The sequence below is a fragment of the Meriones unguiculatus genome, chromosome 1 (assembly GCF_030254825.1).
Source record: "Meriones unguiculatus strain TT.TT164.6M chromosome 1, Bangor_MerUng_6.1, whole genome shotgun sequence".
Classification (NCBI taxonomy): Eukaryota; Metazoa; Chordata; class Mammalia; order Rodentia; family Muridae; genus Meriones; species Meriones unguiculatus.
The window spans coordinates 97,954,964-97,970,776 of record NC_083349.1 but is presented as its reverse complement, the minus strand read 5'-3'; positions in this window follow the sequence as shown (position 1 = coordinate 97,970,776).

Genomic DNA, 15,813 nt, shown 5'->3' with positions numbered 1-15,813 from the left:
ATCTGTTGTTGCTGCATTTTCATGAACACAATTTTATTTTCTCACATAAACCTGTTATAAAGTCAGGTGCTTAGTTCATAGACAAACTCAAAACAGAGATGTGGACTTGTTCAATCAGTGTTTCAGCCAACCTTAATGAGGAGAGCCCCGAGACCACTCGGATATCACAGTGATATTCCCCATAGGCTGAGGGCTCTGGCCTCTAAAGAGCTCAGAATTCTAGCATACCACAGTAACAGCATTGTCCCTGCTGCCTCAGCAAGGTGGAGATAGTCTAATCATTAAGATAAATCCCTGCTCCACTTTCCAGGAAAGTGTCCACGAGTTAAGGCTCATCCAGATGGCCAGGAAAAATGACTTATATGCAGGACCTCTTTGTTACTGCTGCTGCTATTGGTTTACCTAGAAACAGATGTGGCAAATGTCAATTTTTAAAAAAGGTGGCAGCAGGAAAACGCGAGCTCTTATGTCCCCCATATCTGCTGCTTTTCAGGTCTAACCTGGCAACAGTGGTGTGCGTAATTCCGAGTCTTTTAACATGTCTCGGAGGTTATCCCATGTCTCTGCACAGATTCCAAACTTTACTAAGGTTGACTTTATTCTTTTGTTGCTTAGTCTTTTGTTAAAGAGATGTGCTGTGGTCTGCTTATGACAGTAAGTCCCATAACAATACAAAAACCAGGATAATTTATAAGTCTTTATAAGAACACAAACTTAATCTGGAAGAAGAAAAAAAATAAAGCATCAAGCTGTATAAATATTATCAAGAGCTTAAGTAAAATTTGGAAGGCATTGCCAAATTGACATGCATTCGAATTTAGTGATTTAGGTTGAACTCCTATCAGTCTTAAGGAGATTCCTTTTTGTGAATTTTATGATTATGGCCAGTTCTCTGCATAGAAATTTACAATTTGAATTTGTGTTTTCTATGGTAAGAGTGAATATAATTGTGATTACTGAACTTGTCATTTAAAAAGGGGAAGATTCTTCCAAAACTGACCTCAGGATAATACATTCATGCACTTCGAAGCTCTGTTTGTATCACTTGATCTGAACTTCTGTCTCTTATTCTTTAGATTGCTGCTCTTTTTCTTATTTATTTGTAGGAGACATTTTATAGTGAGGAAAACAGTCCTTTGCCATCTGTTGCAAATATTTGCCTAGTTTTTAAATTCAATATGGTTGCTATTATTTTCCACATAAATTAAAATTGTATCCATGTATAATCTAACCACTGATTGTCTTAGAAAATATCTCTTTCATGATTATTATTTCTCTCTAATGGTTTAAATTATTTTTATTTAAATCTGTAATTCCCAGGAAATAGTTTATTGTAGGGAGTGAGACAAAGATTTGGTAATTTTCCTAGAAAAATACATTATTTTTCAAATGCATATCATGAAATAAGCACTTTTAGATCCCATTCTATAAATATACTACAATTATTGAATTAGAATTCTACCAAATGTCCATATGCATTTGAGTCTATTTCTATATTCTCAATTCCATTCAATTTATCATATCAATTTTTCTTATTACCATACAAACCTTAATCCAGTTTCATTATTGTAAATTTACAATGAGTCTTATGTACTTAGGATTTTGATTGGTAAAGCATTTACTTCTATGTTTTACTATGAAGCTAACTGTTTCATGTCTACCTGGGGAGAGCTGGTGTGTTACTCATTGTTATTCTTAATTTGTTAAATCCCTGAAACTACCACGGTATGAAGGGGTGACTTTTTCACCCTACGCGACTGTTGGTGTCTTGATTAGGATGACAGCAGTATTGCAGTTATGGATCCGTCGATACTGTAGTCTGAATGCTAATGCCACACCAGATTCATATGTTGAAACTTAGCCTTTGACCTAGTCATTTTGGTCTCGAAAGCTGTGGTGAAAACACCTGACAGAAACACTTTAAGGGAGAAAGGACTTAGGGAGACGTACAGGTTTAGAAGCTTGGGCCATGGTTGTTTGTCCCCAGGTACTTGGGTAGATTGCCACAGTGGCAGAGGAGATCGCGCACTTCCTGGTGAATTAGAAACAGATAGAGACACAGAAAGGGGCAGAGCAAAAAGAGCCCTTCAAAGAGGCCCTTCTGGTGACCTACTTCCTCTGTCTAGGCTCCATCTGGTTTCAGACTCTCCTAAAATAACATCACCAGCAGGGGGCAGAAGTCCCAACAAATGAGCTCTTCTGGAAGACACGTCATATCTACAACTTACCAGTGTTCAGGGTCATGTTGAGTCAGGTCCTGTGAGAGATGGCTGCTTAGGCCGTGACACCCCCGCTTTCATGAAATCGATGCTTAGCAAAAGGACCCGAAGGAATAGTGACAGAGACTGTCTTCCCCGGCTCCTTATGTAAAAAACAGAACAAAGTGCTATTTTGAAGCACACAGTAATCCTTTCTAGACACAAAGTCTGTGTTAGTGCCTGATCTCAGAGAGCTTAGATTTTCCAGCTTCCAAATTGTGAAAAATATTTTTGATAGTTTATAAATTACTTAGTCTAAGGTATTTTGTTATAACAGCAGGAATGGACAAAGGGAGTTAAGATTTGACATCGTTAGTGGATTCTCCTGCTCAAGAATAAAGGATTTAAGTTTAGGCAAATCTTGCATTAGGTGCTCACCCCTTTAATTTTTAAAATTTGTTATTCCTAGACAGCATATATAGAAAAGAGAACAATGATAAAAAATTCAGCACAAAGCAAACATAGCCATATATCACATACCAGGAAAACTAACAGAACATTATCAATATTTCTGTTCAATGATTTTGAACAATTATATTTTTTTAATTTTTATTTTATGTCAGATATCCATGTTATGCCTAGGCTATAATAATTAAAGAATTTTATGGTTGCGCATTTATTTTTCCCAGTTTGGGTTGATACATATGTATCTGAGTGTGAGCACACGTTGTACTCATTTTGTTGTGTGTTTAGGAATGACATTGCTAGGGAGGAGGAGGTGCATAAATTTAATAGATGACTGAGAATAACCGAACTGCTTTATTCTCACCAACAAAGAATGGGTTCTCATATGGTCTCATCAACAACTGACATTGTTTGATGTGGAGAGCTGAGACTCAGACGCCATCTAGTGGCGCTGACATCCGCCCTCAGAACTGTAAAGAACCTCCAGGGCACATGTGCGGGTTGCGAAAGCGTGCCAAGCCACTGCCCAAGCCCTGACCGTCAGATGGGGTGAAGAGTGAGCAGCCAATCAGGGTATGACACGTCACTTAGGTGTGACCAGGGCTTATATAAACAGCGCCACTTTGGGGCTAACTCTCTCCTCCGTCTCTCCGTCGGCTGATGCGAGCGCCGCCCGTGCCCGCGAGGTGGCCAGGCCCGTGCCGTGGCCGCGCTGCCGCCCCGAGTGTCGTGGGGCCGGTCCCGAGGCTCTCTCCTCCTTTCATCGCTTGACTGTAATAAAGCCTGTTGCAGAAGGATCCGGTTGTCGCGTGCATTCTTGCTGGCGAGACGATCACGCGGCTTTCAACATCTGGTGCCGAAACCTGGGATCGAACCACTCGGAACACAGGGAGCCTGCCACCGCCGGTATCGAGGAGAGCCCCCGTTTGCGAGGAGGATTCAGAACTGCAACATCGAGGTTAGTCCTGAGAGGCATGTTCGATCTTGATTTATCTCATTTTTCATTTCAGCTAGCAGAAGCCCTTATTGCCTTCCCTGTTGTGATCGTTGCCCTAGCCCTCTTTCTTTTGGTTTCATACAAGCTTGAGGGCGGCCTTAGAAGGGAAGAGATTAACAAAAGGCTAAGAGTAGGCACTAAGGGAGTGTTAGAGGAGATACAAGACAGCATGTCAGAAACAGAACGTGACAAAAGATTAGGGGCCCTAATGGATAGAAATAGAGACGTCTCTAAGAAAAAAGGCCCTTCTTCGGACATTAAAGCCACAGAAGCGAGAGGTAAGGGAAAGAACGCCCTGGGAGAGAAAGGTAAAAAGGGGAGTAAAAATCCAAAAAAAAAAAAAAAAGGCCTCTTTATCCGATAAAAGAATTGGAGGCTTTGGGACTTGATAGCTCTAAATCTGAGCAGCTAAATTCCTCCGAAGGGTCAGATTTAGAGGTAAAAGCGGCTCACTATGAGCAGAGGCGCCACCCTGAGGAGCCACTGTTAACACCAGATCGAGAACAAAAGAGGGGAGGAGCTAAAATTCGAGGGGCTTTCTCATTAACCCCTAATGCTCCTCCGCCTTATGTTGAGAGACACGGTTTAGATTCCTTCTTTTCAAAAAGGGATAAAAGGAAGCTTTTGAAGGCCTTCCCTGTATTTGAGGCCGTAAAAGGAAACCGTGTTCATGCACCGGTAAAATATCCCCTTGTTAAAAAACTTGCTAAATTGGTTAACAAATACGGGGTGGATGCTAATTTTACAATCATGCAGCTTGAGACTGCCTGGACACAGCGCCGTAACTGACTTTTTAAAACTTGGTAGGGAGTTTTCCAAACTTTAAAATTCCCGCTAAATGCCTGGGCGCAGCCATCTTGGCTTTCATCAGAGGCTTCCACGTGGCCGGTAACTGGGCGCAGCCATCTTGGCTTTGGGAAAAATGGGCGGGACCTTGGGGTATATCAGAGGTTTCCATGTGGCCGGCGCCATCTTTAGTTCGGACAAGGGGGCCCCACCCCACGTGGCCGGCGCCATCTTTGATTCGAGCAAGGAGGCAGCATTTAATTCTAAAGCTTGTTTAATCACTAAGAACTTTTGGTTGTGGGGGATTATAGATGCTCCACAGTGTTTACTGTATCAGCACCACCTAGTGGCTGTACTTGGTGTTGTCAGTCGCAGCCTGTGCTAATGCTAGCACATGGCTTGCCGCCATGATGGTTCAGCAATGGAAAGCACGTGAAGCTGTAGTTTGGCTGCCATGTTTGTTTAGGGTTTCCAGCTGAGTTCAGTTGCACGTGGCCAGCCGCCATACTGGTCCGGAGATAAAGAGGGTGGAGCTATGAGTTTGCCACCATTTTGTTCAGGTACTGTTCAATTTTAATGCCGTATCCTTTGTTGCAAAAACCCTGCAGCAATGGGGATTACATATTGCCACTGAAAAGGTCCAAATTTCAAAAGTAGGTTCCTTTCTCGTCCCAGGAACCACTTCGGGATGGACTGGTGGTTTATACAGATGGGTCAATTTTTTAAATTTGGACAGTCAGGGCCACTCGGCGGCTGATCACCACTGCTTAGAGCCTGATAGGCCTAAGGAAATGGTCAAATGGAAGGATGTCTTGACTGGTCAATGGAAAGGCCCGGATCCTATCTTAATAAGATCCAGGGGAGCTGTCTGTGTTTTCCCACAGGAAGAAAACAATCCATTCTGGGTACCGGAGCGCCTCACGCGATCTTTCAACAAATACACCTGCTACTACTTGAAGAATTAAGGGCGGCGGTGGTGACCACTAATTCTACTTGAGTGGATTCATCGCTCACAGATGGCTTATTATCCTGGGTTTCTTCCGCCTTTTCTTATTTTAAAGATTGGGTGGGGGTTGGAATGTTTGGTGCAGCATTATGTTGTGGCTTAGTGTTTTTACTCTGGTTGTTCTGCAAACTCAAAACCCAACAAAAACATGACAAGGTGGTGATCGCACAAGCACTAGCAGCCCTAGAGCAAGGCTCGTCTCCCGAGGTTTGGCTTTCCATGTTGAAAGAATGATAAACAGCAAGGTTACCTCTGCCTTTGTAGTTGTAGTGCCACAAAATTGGATGAGACTGGATTAGCAGCCCTTGCACTCCCGGGGACATGTTCCCATTGCACGGGGATGGGTGCGATTCCATGTTGTCTCCTCATGAGTATAAAAATCAAACAGTCTGGAAACTCAGTGATGGAAGAGTGCAAATAAGTCTCTGCCCACCTAAGACAGGACAGCCTCGCTGTGAGGAGGTTGCTCCAATGATGGGTAAGGGCTGAGCATTGCCTTCCACCAGGCTCAGATGTTGGTTATGCTCTCAAATAAATTGGCACAGCACCTTGTCGGCGGAAGGGGACTTGCTATATTTAAAACAAAAGGGGGAGATGTAGAGAGCTGAGACTCAGACGCCATCTAGTGGCGCTGACATCCGCCCTCAGAACTGTAAAGAACCTCCAGGGCACATGTGCGGGTTGCGAAAGCGCGCCAAGCCACTGCCCATGCCCGGACCGTCAGACGGGGTGAAGAGTGAGCAGCCAATCGGTATGACACGTCACTTAGGTGCGACCAGGGCTTATATAAACAGCGCCACTTTGGGGCTAACTCTCTCCTCCGTCTCTCCCCGCCTGGGGGTTGCCCGCCCTGGCCGCGGCCCGTGGGACGCCGCGGTGTCCATTGGCCGATCCATTGGCCGATGCGAGCGCCGCCCGCGCCCGCGCCCGCGCCCGCGAGGTGGCCGGGCCCGTGCCGTGGCTGCGCTGCTGCCCCGAGCGTCGTGCGTCGTGGGCCGGTCCCGCAGCTCTCTCCTCCTTTCATCGCTTGACTGTAATAAAGCCTGTTGCAGAAGGATCCGTTTGTCTGCGTGCGTTCTTGCTGGCGAGACGATCAGGCGGCTTTCAATAGTTTGACTTTCAGTTTGAGTTATTTTTCTAGGTATGTGGGTTCTACTGTGGATTTAGGATGCATTTCATTGCATCTTAAGACGGATCAGGTCCTCTTCTTATTTCTTGAAACTTCTGTATGTACAACTTCTTTTCTATTTTTCTTTTCTCACAGAATTTATAAGACTATTAAATGCATTTCATGAGTTTTGTCAAGATTATTATGATTTTTTTATTGCAATTACAAATGAGATACATTATACTGTCAAGCTGTCTAGTGTTTTCCCCCCTAGGATATATTTAGACTTTTATAGGAGGCACGGCTCTTTAAATCCCCTTTTCTTTGATTGTCCATTTCACTTTGCTATTTCTAGCTTACAAAAACCCATCTTGCAAGTAGTGACCAAAATTTGCCTTGCTCAAGGCTTAACCTCTGTTTTGTTTTGTTTTCACCTGAATTATTTCCTTGATGTAAATACTGGTCAATAGACATGCTCTGAAGTCTTATGACTATCAGAACCATCTTGCTAGTGGATCCAGATACAATGAGGGGTCTCGCTCTATACCCCAAGGCTTTTCATTCCACTAACATCACTCCTAACATCTCTCAAAATTCCATACTCCAGGCTCTGGGGTAAACTGTATTTCTTAGTAGAGAAACCAACCTTGCACTTGCTGTGTTGTTTGGTGCCAGAACAAAGTACATTTGCTTACTTCAAAATTTCCTTCCCACCTTTGTGCTTACTTCAAGAATGGTATTCAGACCATAAAACCCAGAGTAGGTCATAAAACAATCTCTGCTAACATCCATCTGCCTCGGCTTCTTGTTTGCTGGCCCAGTTTCTCTGGGATTAGTTCTTAGGAATTGAGTCGGCAAGGTCACCCACAGATTTGAGTTTTGAGCACTGACTCCCATGCTTGTAGGACCATTGTACAGCAGGCTGTGGAGCCCTCAGGAATTGATGCCTGGCTGGATGGGCCTTTGAAGGGTAAATGTGGCCTTGGTTTTGACCTGTGCATCTCCCTGCTTCTTTCTTGCCTTAGTTGAATGAGCTTCTACTTCATGCTGTAGAGGCTGTGGACGGCTACTGTCACCACCGTGCCATCCCCACCATAGTATACTAAAATGTTTTGTATTAGTTGCTTTCACATTGCTGTGACTAAAACACCCCACGTAAATAAGTGAGGGAGGTCCATTTCGGCTCATGGTTTTGGAGGATTATGGTCTAGCATCTGTTTGAAGAAGGCACTCTGTTTATGGAAGTAGAAGGTGTTTTAGAGGATTGTTTACATGGAGGTGGACCAGAAAGGAACAAAATTGAGATAGGACATGGAGCATGGTGTAGCTTTCAAAGTCCTTGGTCTAGAAATCATCTACTTTTGCAAGAGCCCTCTTATAAAAATTTCTGCAGCTTTCCAAATAGCATCAAAACCAGAAAAGAAGTACCCAGGAAATTAGTCTATGGGATGTATTTTAGATTCAAGCCTACAAACTGGGGATTGACTTTGATTCTCTCAGTCTTTCTAGGATCCATTTTAACGTCTTAATGCATGTTCTTTTTGTTGGTTGTCAAACGTTTGATGTCTTGGATTGTGTGTTATATGTGCCTGTGAGTGTGTGTATGCACATGTGCGTGCACACACACACGTCTACATGCGAAGACCAGAGGTTGATATCAGTCACTTCCCCAGCATTGCTTTTGAGACAGACTTTCACTCTGGTCCTGGAGCTCTAAGGCTGTCTACTGAGCTCCTGGGATCTGCATGAATCTGTGCACCCCCCTCCCAGAACCCGGGTTACAACTGTGTCTTGCCAAACACAGCTTTGACATGGATGCCAGGATCCAAAGGCAGGTCCTCACCATGGTAGAGCAAGCACATTACTGAGTCACTGTCTCCAGCCCTCACATTTTCTGAATTGATCTTGCCTATTGTTTCATGTACTGAAGTGAATACGAAGTCATTTTGGTATAGATATAGCCTATGTAATATTTGAGACATACCTAAAATTATTTGTTATTCATTTGAAATTCAAATTTAGGAGGGCATCCTGGATTTTTCTTCTCATAATGTGACAACTCCACTTGGGAGACTTTTGAAAAACACCCATCCTTAAGTTCCATCATCTGCCTTTGTGTGCAAACATTTTGAGTGAATTGATCATAAGTCAAGCATCTGACTGATGAAGCTTTAGTTTTATTTCCTGAGCATATTCTGTATAAACAGTCACAGCAACTTAGTAAAATTAATGCCCTATTGTAGCAGATGAGAAAAAAATGCAAATCATGTTTTCAGTGATTTCTAAAATCCCCTCCTCATATTTAGTTCTATTTCATTGGTTATGTAGAGATCATAGTTTGTTAAAGGTTTCTACATGTCAATGGATCAAGAGATCATTGAGTCTTCTACTTGCTGTGCTGTGTCTGCTCTGAGCACATCCAGTCTTAAATCCTGATGTACAGTGATTAATGCAAACTTGTTATGCTTAAGACACTTTGTCAATTAAAAGTGTTATTCCAAGAGATTGCCTGATATTGTGTGTAAGTAATCATCTGTCATCTGCTGTGCAGAATGAGCCTCGAGTTTGAGCAACAACCTGCTCCCTGGTGTTTACTGTGGATGTAGAACGACAGTGTCTCACAGTAAACTAAGAAAGACAGCGCACATTTCATTCAATGAGTAAGTAACTGCAACTTTCCCACAGGAGCTTCAAAGATCTCTGTAAAGTTATCACATGCCTCAAATAATGCATCAACTCTTTTCTCAGTCAAAGTAAACATTTTGTTTCACCTTCTAGTGTAATACAGTAAAAACATTTAAAGACTTCTGAGGGGATTCAGAAGACATAAATGTTGTCTCTGTCCTATGATGCAATATCAATTTCAATATAATGTGCTGGAATTAAATACTTGGCTTTACTGTGAAAAAGATTTATGTGAGTTTAAGAAAACTGCAGATTTTAGCTTTAAAACTTGGTACGTTTAATTTTTATGGAATATAGTATATCAAGTATTTATGGTCCAGAACTAATCTCTGTTCCTCACAATCCCCACCTACCCCCCAGGCTGGGAGAGCTGACTTAAAATATTTGAATATGCAAGACTATAAAAAGGTAAATCCATAATATAAGGATTACTTTTTTTCTGTACACATCAGAAGTTTGGTTCTGTAATCACATAGTTTACTGGGACAACATACTAGTTTTTACATAAGTACAATAGTAAAAATAGTATATCCAGAGATTTGTTAAGACTTTGCCAGAGTAAGGAGCTCTGGTGCTGATGAAAAGTAAAACCATTGGCCCTGGAAGGGTGCAGCTCAGCAGTAGATTACTTATTGGGCATGTGTGAGAGCCTAGGTTTGGTCTTAAGTAAATCTCCAATATAAGGGAAGGCTATCTAAGAATAGGAGAACAAAATATTTCAGGGTCATGCCTCGTGGCTGTTTCTCCTTCTGTCCATTTCAACATTTGACTTTTTCTAGGACAGAATCTCTGTAGGTGTGAGTAAACCCAGCGTGTAGATGAGCAGTCTCTGGAGTCAGGACCATCCACTGTGCTGGTTCTTCATTGACTAGCCTTACCATAGTAGGGGCCTCCAGTCTTTTAATCCTCCAGTCTTTTAACTTGAAACATGAAGGTAATATTATTAGGATGACTTTTTGGATACATGTGTATGAAACAAGAGTCTGTCAACTATCTAGAAGTGGCTTTCTTGATATTGCTACTCATGTTTGTAATATAGCACTTTTGCTATAGAGAACTTTGGCAGATATCACTCATTGCTTTCTGGTGTATGTGTGTGTGTGTGTGTGTGTGTGTGTGTGTGTGTGTGTGTGTGTATAGACCAGAGGTGAACCTTCTGTGTTATTCCTTGTATTTTGAAGACATCCTTCTTGTATTTTGGAAGCAGTGTTCCATAATGGGACCTGGGAGTTACCAACTGCGTTAGGCTGGCTTCCAGAGAGCCCAGGGATTGTACTGTCTTTGCCCCCTCCTCATTCAAGTACACACCACCATGCACAGTTTAATTTGTGGGTTCTGTTACTCAAACTTGGGTTTTCACATTTGTGTATGAGCACAATACTTACCAAAATACCTCAGTCCTATAGTTCTTTCCTTATTTTACATTAAAATAATTCCGTGTTCTTTTGTATCTCACTACTTTGTTTTATTCTTATATATTCCTTGTTGTGACTTTTGCTATTCTCTGTTTTTCTTCATTTTTTTTTTAAGATACAGTAAGAGTAGATTCATTCAAGTCATAGCTCACTACAGATAAGGAGCAAACAGAGCCCACCATAGCTCCCTCTCCAGAACTGTGATGATAGACACCATGTGTCAGCACTCTACGGTGTTTAAGTACCCTAACCCATTTCATCTTTATGAGACTAGCATAAGAAAGATGCCATTAGCCTTGTTTTAATTGTGAGGAAACTGAGGTATAGAGACAGAACTCAAACCCAAGTAATCTGACTTTGGAATGTATGCTCTTAATTGTTACTGGCGAGTTATCCTCTGGAGGAACCTCAGGCTGAGGGAGGGACCTGCCATACTGTGGCACTACAGATTCCCTGGATGCACAGCAATCTTGCAGAGGTCACACATCTGATCAAACCTTCATGCCTCCTATGGCGAAGTGACATTTCCTTTACAACAACCTGCCTTTCTCAAATGGAATGAAGTGCCCTGGTCAGTGGACCTGAAGGGAACTGACATTTTGCCTATGCTTCCCTGCCCAGCCCCCTTCTGGTGGAATTTCCAAAGGTGCTGATGTAGTCTTTGTTCCTTTGAAGCCATTACACATGTGTATATATTAAACAAAAGTCATTCTTGACCCATGTCAGGCTCTTGATAAACAGAACTAACATCTGAGTTCCGTCCCAAGTAGCTTCTGACACATGCATAGTCTGGTTACTTGTTCCTAGGGAATTGAAATGCCCCGGGAAGGAGGCTTGAGAAGCTTTGATATTCAGGTTCATCAACAGAACTAATTTAGGCAAACATTTTGAGTCAGACTTCCCTATATTACTGAATTCTGAGGGGCTGAGGAGATGGTTCAGTGATGGAAGTCCTTGCTGGGAAACATGAACACGAGAGTTCAGATCGCCAGTGTCCACATGGATGTTGGGTCTACGTGAGGCAGAGCATGTTTGTAATGTCAGGGCTAGGGTGTAAGGAAAAGAGCAACCAAGGAAGACACTTGACACAGACCTCTGACCTCTACATATACACACAGAAGCAAATATACCCACTCACACACATCCACAAATCCTCATACATCACCCTGCTCACAGGAAAATGAAAAGAAAAGAATTTACAAAGCTTTGGCTTAGTGGGGACCCTCATGATTGTAGAAAAAGATGGTACCTCCTGGTGACGTCATTGACAAACTACAGATTTCCTGTAATCAGCATTAGCCAAAAACCAGTATTTCCCCCTAAGTTTTATCACACTGTCCCCAGTCTTGAACACCTTCTGATTAATTAATAACAACCTTAAAAAATACATTTGAGTCTTGGGTTCTTCATAATTGGGGCTTACATACGCTTGGAACTTTTGGCTAAAGTTTTAAAACAGATGGCCACATACTTTTTTCCATCTAGGAAACTCATTTGGTTATTTGTCCTCTTGTTCTCATGGTAACGAAAGGAGCTTGTTCACATTATTTTTACTTACAAAGAAAAAAAAACTGGGAGCTGTCAGACAGTTGCAGCTGCTTGATGGAGACTTGACTTTTTTTTTCTTTTCTGTGTTGATGGATACTAATCACATTGTACCTTGTTTTCAGCAGCATAGAAATAAAATGAGTGTAAAGGATGCCATTTCTGTATATGGTCTATTTAATTATTTTTAATTGCTATAAAACAGTAAAATTCCCTTTAATACTGGATATTTTGTGATGAAGGACATTATGATGACTCAGGTAGATGGGGCATTCCTGGATTGTTTAGATATCTTCACCCTAATGACTTATCACCTTAGAGTCTGAAAATATTTCATTGCATTCTGCTTTCAGCCAATACCTGAGATATGGAAACACAGACCTTGAAAATGTTGTGGCTAAGGTGCCAAGCAATAGTTGAGTGTAAACTCACACAAATTATGTATTTGTAATGGGTCCAGCATTATTCCTTAAAATGGGGTCGTTTCACTGCCGCTTCATAGTTAGCTATTATAAGGAGCTAAGTACAGTGTGTGTATGCACATGTACTTGAACACATGTATGGATGTATGTATATTTATGTGTGTGTGTTCCTACTAGGCACACCTAAAAGAATCAGCTCTAGGGAGATGATGAAACTGATGCTTCAACACAGATAGTGTTAGGAAGATCTTAGAACAAAATATTCATTTCTCTCGTGTCCAAGGTCATTTCAGGCTTGTAAGCATTCCCATCTGTGAAGTACCTGCTACTGCCTATGACCTTTTAATTGATACTGTGTGGACTATCTCATAGCTTGCTTTGTGAACATGAAATAGGCATTTGTTACTTCGGGAGAGGAATTAGATTTATATTTAATTCTCAAATCAGATGCCTATGGATAAGCCTGGCCCAAGCAAGAAGAGTAAATATATCTGTTCTCTGTGGTTTTCTGAAAATATTGAATGTGACCTTGGTGAGCTGTTTCCAAGGAGACTTCGAGGATGCATGCAGCACCTCATTCCATGTTCATTCCTTTTATGTGGGTGATACAAAGTCTTTAAAAACCGTAATAAGTGGGATAATAATTATGTATTATGATTGTTACTATGGAGATATATACCAAGTCTTTATGCAGCTTTTCTGACCTGATATAAGTCCATGTCTAATCTGGTCTATTATATCCATATGTCTATATACATATATAGATACATATGGCTACCTATCTATATATCTATTATAATTTTGCTATTGAATTAACTTTTTGAGACTTTTCTTTCAGCTTGGGAGCTTACTCTAAAAAAAAATAGAGACTACCAGTTTTGGATTTTCAAAATGCAGAATAACACAATGATTACCAAGATTGAGTTTTGGAGTCAAGGAAATTTGAATCTGAATTTTGGTTTGCTGCTTAGTAACTATGGGAGCTTGGCATTTTGGGCAAATACCTGTGTTCTCTAAGCTCAAGTTCCCACATGTGCTCTTGTGTCCACTTCAAAGGTATTTTTTGAGGATTAGGTATATCATACAAATAAATAAAATACTGTGTATATTGCCTGGTTGTTAACAAGTGCTCAGGAATTTTGGCTAATGCAATGAAGACGGTTAATTTAGCCTCTTTGTTCTTTTCATCTTTCAAAATGATCAATTGCATTGGCGTTAAAGAAACATTAATTCAGACACTTGATAAGTGAGGAAGAGTATGTATTCAAACCTAGGACTATTGCAGTAGGATTTTGCAGCAGAGGAAGGACATGGAGCTCAACTTTGAATAAAGAAAGGAAAAGTGAAGTTTAAAGCTAAGGTATATGGTGATATTTAGAGGAAGAAAGTTACCAAGAAGAAATTTCAAGCTTCAGTTGATTTTGCTGGGCTAAGTCAACAGTATTCTCATAGAAGGTGAGCCAGGGGGAGTCAGGGACGGGGAATGCGACCAGCTATCAAGGGAAAAGGATCCTTATTTATCTGAACCAGCAGGATTTTCATTAGACTTAGGCAAGACAGAATCCAAGATTCAGCCTGTATGAAGAAATAATGCGAAGAGTGGCTAGATTTAAGTTTGGTCATTAGGACAGGAAATGGCATAAATACTGTAGAGGATGCAAACAGCAACCACCATTTGCTGAGTGCCTTGTATCAGGCATCATGTAAGGTTGTTAACAAAAGCTCATACTTATTACAACTCCAAAGAGCTCATATTTTGATCAGCACCAGTAATACTGGTAGCTTCACAGATGAGGACTTTGGGGTTCACAGTGGTGCAAAAATATGCAGGAAGACTGATGATGCCATGAACCAACATCATTGAACACTATGTGCTTAGCAAATAATAGTGAGTGGATTAATGGACCCTGGGGAGACTAGCAAGCCTTAATCATTTTTATTTTTTTAATTTTTTTATAGAAAAAAAGAGTTTATTGGGGGCTTGCTTATAATTTCATAAGGTGAGTCTATCGATGATTATCAGAACAAGCTAAGAATTTGCATCTGATCTATAAACACCTGTCAGAGAGTGACAGACCTAAACCTGGGAAAGGCCCATCCTGAAAAAGCCACACCTCCTAATCCTTTCCAAACAGTTCCACCAACTGGTGATCAAACACTCAAATATATGGGTCTATTTGGGGGAGCATTCTCCTTCAAACCATCTCATTCAAACCAATATAAAAATTATAGTTGCTGGACAGGTTAGATTGCTCAGCGGGTAGAGATGCTTGGCAATCAATCCAGACAACCTGAGTTTACTCCCCATGATCCGTAAGATGAAACTCAAGGTGAGAGCAAAGGAAGTAGAGCTTCTTCCTTCAAAGTAGAGGTCAGTGACGTGTAAGAACCAAATACTTGTGATCAAAACAAAACAAAACAAAACAAAAGGAGTCATAATGTTTTTTAAGGCTAGAGACAAGCCAATAAGATAAAGATTAGGAATAAGTTGTTAGGAAATTTGATTCTGACTCATAGCCCTCTTTCGTAGTTCCTAGTTTCAAAATGGAGAGAACTTAATTTTCAGTAGACTATGGGTAGGAGGGGTCATGTTAATAAGTGATGCTTGCTCTAGGCTTAAAGTCCACAAAGTTGGCCATTTTGTGGATGATGTGGGAAGGTGGGCATCCTTCAGAGCAGAGCCGGAGGCGAGCAGGGAGCCTGTTGGAGCATTAGGGTTTGAGCTTCAGCTTTTTGAACCCAGGGTCTCGAAATGCAGTGTGATTCCTGTCCATTGGACTGTAAGTGTTATGTAGGTGATCTTGGAAACAATGGGAACAAGACTGAATTAGAATGGGCTTTCGGCTATTATGGAGCACTCCGAAGGGTGTGGGTTTCTCGAAACCCTCCTGGCTTTGCTTTCCTTGAATTTGAGGCTCCCCAAGAATCGTGCTGATGCTGTGTGAGAGCTAGATGGAAGACCACTATGTGGCTACCATGCAAGCGTGGAACTGTCGAATAGTGAAAAAAGAATAACCTAGCCCACATGTTCTTCTAATTATCTATTTGAATTTTAGTTTTGATTTTTAAAAAAAATGTGTGTGTGTGTTTGTGTGTGTGTGAATCCCTTGGACCTGGATCTAGAGATAGCTGTAGCTGTGAGCTGCTTTATAGTGCTAGGAATAAAACTCAGTTCCTCTGTAAGAG